The 7,772-nt window shown below is 34.9% G+C and overlaps 1 non-coding gene across 1 annotated transcript; it reads left to right on the top strand.

Moving 5' to 3' along the window:
- The first annotated feature begins 3,947 nt into the window (after window positions 1-3,947).
- LOC113853625 lies at window positions 3,948-4,054 on the top strand. The gene has a single exon (XR_003502676.1). It is a non-coding gene; the product is annotated as a small nucleolar RNA R71 (small nucleolar RNA).
- The last annotated feature ends 3,718 nt before the right edge of the window (window positions 4,055-7,772 follow it).

Below are 7,772 nucleotides of genomic sequence, written 5' to 3'. Positions count from 1 at the left end.
AAATAGTTCCACTTCTAAGATGTTGGTTAATGACAGCTCATGTCTTCTTGAGATATTTCCAGTTCTTTGACATTTGTCATTGTTTTCCACATACCTCTTGGCATCTTTGAAGAGTGTAGGCCAAAAGAAACCTGCTTGCAAAACTTTTGCAGCAGTCCTTGAACTTGCATGGTGGCCTCCATATTCTGAATTGTGACAATGCCATAGTATCTCAGCTTACTCACTTTGTGGAATGCACCTTCTAAGTAACCCATCTACTCCAATTTTGAACAGGTATGGGTCTTCCCACATATAGAATTTGTTGTCATGTAAGAACTTCTTCTTTTGCTGCCAGGTAAACCTCTTTGGAATGAATTGAGTGGCTTTAAAATTTGTAATGTCAGCAAACCAAGGCATGTTATCCACTGCAAACAACTTTTCATCTGAAAATTCTTCATTTATTTCCAATGGTTCAGTGGTTGAACTTTCCAAAGGTAATCTGGATAGGTGGTCAGCAACACTATTTTCTTTCCCTTTCTTGTCTTTGATCTCTAGCTCAAATTCTTGGAGGAGTAGAATCCATCTTAATAATCTTGGCTTTGCATCCTGTTTTGTCAAAAGATATTTAAGAGCAGCATGATCAGTGTATACAATCACTTTTTAACCCATTAAATATGATCTGAACTTATCAAAAGCATATACAACAGCTAAAAGTTCTTTTTCTGTTGTTGTGTAATTCACTTGTGCAGGATTTAACACTTTGCTTGAATAATAGATAGCATGTAATTTCCTATCTTTTCTCTGTCCTAACACAGCACCCACTGCACTATCACTTGCATCACACATGAGTTCAAAAGGTAATTTCTAATCTGGTTTTGCAAGAATAGGTGCAGAAATCAGTTTCTCTTTTAAAATGGAAAATGCATGCAAACAATTATCATCAAATATGAAATCTGCATCCTTTATAAGTAAATTACTCAAGGGTTTAGCAATCTTGTAAAAATCTTTTATGAATCTTCTATAAAAACCAGCATGTCCTAAAAAACTTCTAACTCCCTTAACATTGATAGGTGGAGGCAATTCACTAATGACTTCTATCTTAGCTTGGTCCACCTCCATTCCTTTCTCTGAAATTTTGTGACCAAGGACAATGCCTTCTTGTACCATAAAATGGCACTTCTCCCAATTCAACACAAGGTTAGTGTCTTGACATCTCTGCAAAACTGTGGATAGATTAGCTAAACAATCATCAAAAGAATCACCAAAAATAGAGAAATCATCCATGAATACCTATATGATGTTTTCTACCAAATCAGAAAAAATAGAAAGCATGCATCTTTAGAAAGTGGCAGGGGCATTACACAAACCAAATGGCATTCTCCTATATGCAAAGACTCCAAATGGACATGTAAATGCAGTTTTCTCTTGATCCAAAGGATCCATAGCTATTTGGTTGTATCCTGAATACCCATCAAGAAAACAATAACATGAATGTCCAGCAAGTCTTTCTAGCATTTGATCTGCAAATGGTAGTGGGAAATAGTCTTTTCTGGTTGCATCATTTAATTTCCTATAGTCTATGCACATTCTCCATCCAGTCACAGTCCTAGTAGGGACAAGTTCATTCTTTTCATTAGGTACAGCTGTCATACCACCTTTCTTTGGAACAACTTGGACTGGACTTACCCAATTGCTGTCGGAAATAGGATATATTATTCCTGCATCTAACAGCTTCATGACCTCCTTTTTAACTACCTCTTTCATGGCTGGGTTTAACCTCCTTTGTGGCTGCACAACAGGCTTAAAATTCTCTTCAAATAAAATTCTGTGCTTACAAAATGAAGGATTTATACCTTTCAGATCTGCAATACTCCATCCAATTGCAGATTTATGTTTTCTCAAAATTCTGAGCAATTTTTCCTCTTGTTCTTCCTTAAGTTCATTATTGATGATGACTGGATTTTCATGTTTCTCATCCAGAAATGCATACCACAGGTGGGAAGGAAGTTGTTTCAGCTCTAGCTTTTGCTTTTCCTTTTCTTTATCATCCTTTTTTAGCTTCTCCTTCACTGAATTTTCTGCAGATTTTTGAATTGGCAGAGCTGCTAATTGCTGCTGCACTTCCATGATGTATTCTTCATGCAGAAGTTCATATTTGTTATTCCCTGCAGATATTATTTTTTCTAACACAGCAAGTTCATCAATTTCATTAATATGGCGTTGTGTAATAAAAGCATCCAGTATATCTACCTTCATACATGTACTATCTTCAATTAGATATTTTAAAGCTTTAAACACATTAAACACTACCTTCTCATCTTGAACTCGAAGCATAAGTTCACCTTTTTGCACATCTATTAAGGCTCTCCCGGTTGAAAGAAATGGTCTCTCTAGGATCAAAGGAATGTTAGAATCCACTTCCATGTCCAGAATTACAAAATCTGTAGGAAAAATGAACTTATCAACTTTAACTAATAAATCTTTAACAACTCCATATGGATAAGTGTATGATCTATCAGCTAGCTGCAGTGTAATGTTGGTGGGCTTCACTTCCTCTATGCCAAGTTTCTGCAGAACAGCTAATGGCATCAGATTTATGCTTGCTTCCAAGTCACACAATGCTCTTCCCACAGTGCAGTTTCCTATTTCACAAGGAATGCTAAATGATCCAGGATCTTTCAGCTTTTGAGTAAGTTTTCTCTTGAGAATGGCACTGCACTCCTCTGTCAAAGGTATTGTTTTATCATGCTCTAGCTTCCTTTTTCTGGAAAGTAGTTCTTTCATAAACTTTGCATATGAAGGCATTTGCTCCAAAGCTTCTGCAAAAGGAATGTTAATTTGTAATTTCTTAAAGACATTCATAAACCTTTCAAATTGTTCCTCTTGTTTAGGATTTTTGGACTCTTTGAGGATAAGGCAGCCTCTTGTATTTTTCTGGATCTATTGGCTTACAAGCTTCCTCAAAGAGTTGCTTTTTGGTTTTCTTCTCAGAATTCATAGGAACGTCTACTTTTTCTTCTGAATGGTCCTTCTCCAATAGCTTAAAATTTCCTTGTTACAGATCTTGTTCAATTTTTCTCTCTGCTGCATCATTTACTTTCTTTTCTGCTAGTTTAGGGCTTGCAACTACAGCTCCACTCCTTGTAGTTATGGTTTGACATTGCTCTTTAGGATTGATTACTGTATTGCTTGGAAATCTTCCTTCATCCGTGCTGGATAGTTGTTCCGCTAATTGTCCGATTTGTGTTTCCAGTTTCTTTATGGAAGCTTCTTGGTTCTTGAAGCTTGTTTGAGTCACTTTCGTGAATTGCAGCATAGTTTCTTCCATCTCAGTCAACCTCTCATTCATAGGCTTGGAAAATTTCTGATTTCCTTGAGGTTGAGTGGATGAATTCCTCTGAAAATAAGGCTGTTGTGTTGCTGGACCTGCATTAGAAAAAGGCAAATTTAAGTTAGAATTCTTTGCAGTAGAATATTGATTATTCCAATTAGAATACTGCTGAGTTCTATTATTCAAAAATTGAAATCCAGGGGGATATGGTGGCTGTTGTCTCTGAAAATTATTCATATAATTCACTTGCTCTTGTGGTTCACTTGTAGATGCCTCGCATGCACCATTTACATGGTTTCCTCCACAAAAATCACAACTTAGCTGACTGGTAGGCATACTCCCTGTTTGCAGATTGCTGATTTGTTGTGTTAAGGCAGCTAATTGTTCTGAAAACATTTGATTTTGTAGCTGATTCTGTGCAAGAAAAGTTTCCAGAACCTTAGCTTCATGACCAGAGTTTCTTCCTTGATTTCTTGAGTTTGAATTCTGATACATTGAAGATGCCATCATCTCAATAATTCTCTGAGCTTCTTCCAAAGACTTCGTATTTAATGAACCTTCAGCAGCAGCATCAACCATTGTTCTTGTTACTGCATTCATCCCATTATAAAAAGTTTCCAATTGCATCCAATCTGGAATACAATGATGTGGACACCTTCTAAGCAATTCTTTGTATCTTTCCCAGGCTTCATACAATGATTCTCCTTCTTGCTGCACAAAGGATGTAATTTCTCCTCTCAACTTAGCAGCTTTGGATGGAGGGAAGTACTTAGTTAAAAACTTATTCACAAGTTCTGTCCAGGTTGTGATGCTTCCTTGTGGTTGAGCTTGTAACCAACATTTTGCTCTATCTCTCAAGGAAAAAGGAAATAGTCTTAATCTGATAGCTTCTTCACTAACTCCATTCATTCTTATGGTGTCACATAGCTGCAAAAAATTTGAAATATGTAAGTTAGGATCATCAGAATTTCCTCCAGAAAACTGATCCTGTTGGACTAAATGTAGTAAGGCAGGTTTAATCTCAAAATGGTTGGCTTGAATAGTTGGCCTAATTATAGAAGAGTTAAAACCTTGCATGTTAGGAATAGCATAGTCCCCTAATGTTCTAATTTTGTTCTGTTCTGCCATTTCTATTGCTGGATTTGGTTGTCTCAAGGGTGTAGATGTTCTTTTCACTCTAGGATTACTCTGAAATTCTGAAGAATGCACAGCTTCTATGTCAGGATCAAAGACCAGAATTGATTTATTCTTGTTTTTACCACGCATATACAAATCAAATTGAAGCAAAATTAGACTACAATCAATATTCAGAAATGCACAACAGAAATCATGCAAAATTTATCAGTAAAAGCGTATAGAAGTTTAAATCTAGCAGTTGCAAAATTGTAAAATCATGTAAAAGATATGCAGAATGGCAATTACAAATATGAAGAACAATGAAAACTGAAATTATGCAGATAAACAAGGATTTAAAATTTCTAAGCAGCAGTCAGAATTATTATGCAGAATACTGCACAAGGTGCAGTGAAATTATGCAGAAAGCAATTTAAAAGCAAAGCAACAAAATAAATGCTCAATCTAGTTACTTTTCTACTACTAATGATAATGAAATGCAAAATTCCCCGGCAACGGCGCGAAAAACTTGTTGTTCGCAATCTAACACTAGCAAGTGCACTAGGATTGCAGCAAGTGATGAGTAAATTTAAGATCCAAATGTCATCTCCATAGGGAATTTAGGTTTCAAGTACCACTTCATAGAATTATAACCATTTGAGCTTTTTTGAAATTGGAAGGAGAGTAGTAACATGTAATAATAACAAACCAGAACAATTGGGAGTAAAAGAAACTTGCAGAAAACTGAACAATGAACACACAGTTATGTGTTAACAGAGGAAGAAACCATAGCTAGGGAATTGCTTCACCAAAACTCCAATGTTTAATCAATAAAGTTCTGAATTAACAACCAATTGGAAAGAATGACAATCAGTTTCACATTATATTATTCAGAGGTTAATTCCTTAACTCAGTCAACCTAACATTCAATTAAACCATTCTAATTCCTTAGATCTGATTCAATTCAATATTGCTTTAAGTGTAAGTAACTAGAAGATTGCAAAATCAAAGCCTCTTATCCCTAAGAAAACTATAATCTCGGTGATTGGTTCAGATCTGAAGAACAAATTCAATTTCCATTGACAAGAGTTCCTCTGAATTTAGTTAATCAAATTTTCATTCAATTTCCACGTGAAGTTTAGAATCAATCACTCAATCTATTCCAAAGCTTGAAATTCAGATCCAAATCAATTCAACATGTTCGTTTCAGATCTACAATCCCTAACTATGAACGAATTACATAGCCATGGCAGCAGAGAAAAGAAAAGAAAGAGAAGAAGAGAAGAAGAAACTCATAAACGCTATGGAAGCTTGCTCCACTCCAATTCCTCTTCGTGAAGCTCCAAGATTCGAATCCCTACTCCTCTCTCTCACTTCCTCTAACGAGAATCTAACTAAAAAAACTGAAAATGAATAGAATCCCCTCTTTCTAAATTGTTTCTGGTATTTATAGAATTTTCAAGATTTTCACGTCATCACTTTTATTAGAAATAGTATTTACGCAGAGAGTTTTTGGTTGTGCGTTAACACTTTTCCCAGAAATAGTGGCCATGCGCATTTTCCTGATATTGAGAGCTCTCTGGAACTATCACTCTTGATGATAAAAGTGACAACGCAGAGCCAAGGTAGTTGCGCGTTATCACTATTGCTGATAAAAGTGACTACGCGCAACTCGCCAAGTTGAAGACTCTCTGGAACGATCACTTTTGATGACAATAGTGGTTACGCAGAGCTTTCCTGATATTTTGCCTCTCTGGAACTATCACTTTTAATGATAAAAGTGGTTACGCAGAGCTTTCCTTCTTCTTTGAGCTTTGAAGTGATCACTTTCACTGATAATATTAATCACGCCCAATCTGCAATTTCTTATTCTTGTGTTTTTGGAGTCCAGACTTGCTTCTTTCCTCTTCCTTGTCATCAAACCTCCATGGATATGACCCTTGCTCAATTTATTCCTTCAAAAACAAGATTAAAAACTTAATTCCTAAGCAAAAATTTTACAATTGCTAAAATAACTACAAATTTGAAACAAAACTTCAATTCCTTCTCTTTTTCTGAGTTTTTCTGCTTTCTTTATATATTTTTCTTATCAAATGTGTTAGAATTATGCTAAAATATCAGTCAAAATATGGATTCATCATGAGTTCATATGTATTCTTGAATTCTTGGTTTTTTTAATGTTAATGCAAATCTTTTTCTTCCATGAATTTCTTCCTCCCAAACTCTTGAATTGAATTAATGGTTGAATGAGGGGAGCATTGCGTACTGAACCCTAATTCATTTTAAGGAAATTCTAAATTTGAATTGCTTAATTCTTATTTAATTCCAAGATTGCGTACTCAAGGAATGAGAGATTGGAGTTCATTGGATTGCTTAATTCATATGAAAACATAAGGTTGATTTTCGCTTGTTAAATCAACCTAATTTTGAGAGAAGAGGAAGAGTATTAAATCTTAAGAGGAATAGGGATAGAGTTTATATGAATGAACTAGGGGTTACTACATTTTATAGATTGAACTTTGCAATTTAATTTTCTGCTTAAGTTGATTGAACTTGAAATCACAAAACCCCCTTTTTACTTGCTTTCTAAATACATTGCACACTACATGTTTGATATTTGGTCACTCGTCCAATGATTCATGGGAGACGACCTAGGCTTGCATCCTAGACTACATAAATTTTTCTACATATTTTGATGAAGGTTGACGACAAATCTTTTTGCAAATGAGAAAATATTTCATTCATCAAATTGGCGCCGTTGCTGGGGAATCATTGGTGCTTGATTAGATATGAAATATGTTTGGTGTTTTGTTTTTAACTTTCTACATGTTAATATGTTAGTTTCATTTTAATTCTTACATGGTAGATAGATTAGAATCATTTTGAGTGTTACTTGCCCATTCAACTCTACATTTCTTTTTTGTTATGAATTTTCTGCACTTTACCTATTGCGTTTTGCATACATCAACACTTGTTTTCTGCTGCAAAAATCTGCAGAATTTTGTCTAGGTACATACTTTTCATGTTCCCTGCACTTGTTCTGCATTTGTGCTGCATTTGTTTAGGTTCAATTTTCTGCCTTCTACATTCATTTTCTGCACTTTTGCATTTAGTAAATTTCTGCATTTTTTGCATTTCGTTCTAGTTTTCATTTTTCTACACTTTGCATTTTTATAATTCTACATAATTTTCTGCATACTGCATTTTGCTTCTGCATAATTTTTCTATTTTAATTTTCTACATTTCTGCATTCTGCACTTTTTCTGCATTCTGTTTTGCTCTTATTTTGTTTAACTCTGCTGCATAATTTTCTATTTTCTGCATTTGTTTTCTGCTCTATTTTTGTTCT

The sequence above is a fragment of the Abrus precatorius genome, unplaced genomic scaffold (genome assembly GCF_003935025.1).
Source record: "Abrus precatorius isolate BTA unplaced genomic scaffold, Abrus_2018 Scaffold0, whole genome shotgun sequence".
NCBI lineage: Eukaryota > Viridiplantae > Streptophyta > Magnoliopsida > Fabales > Fabaceae > Abrus > Abrus precatorius.
This window is presented reverse-complemented; position numbering and strand designations above follow the sequence as displayed.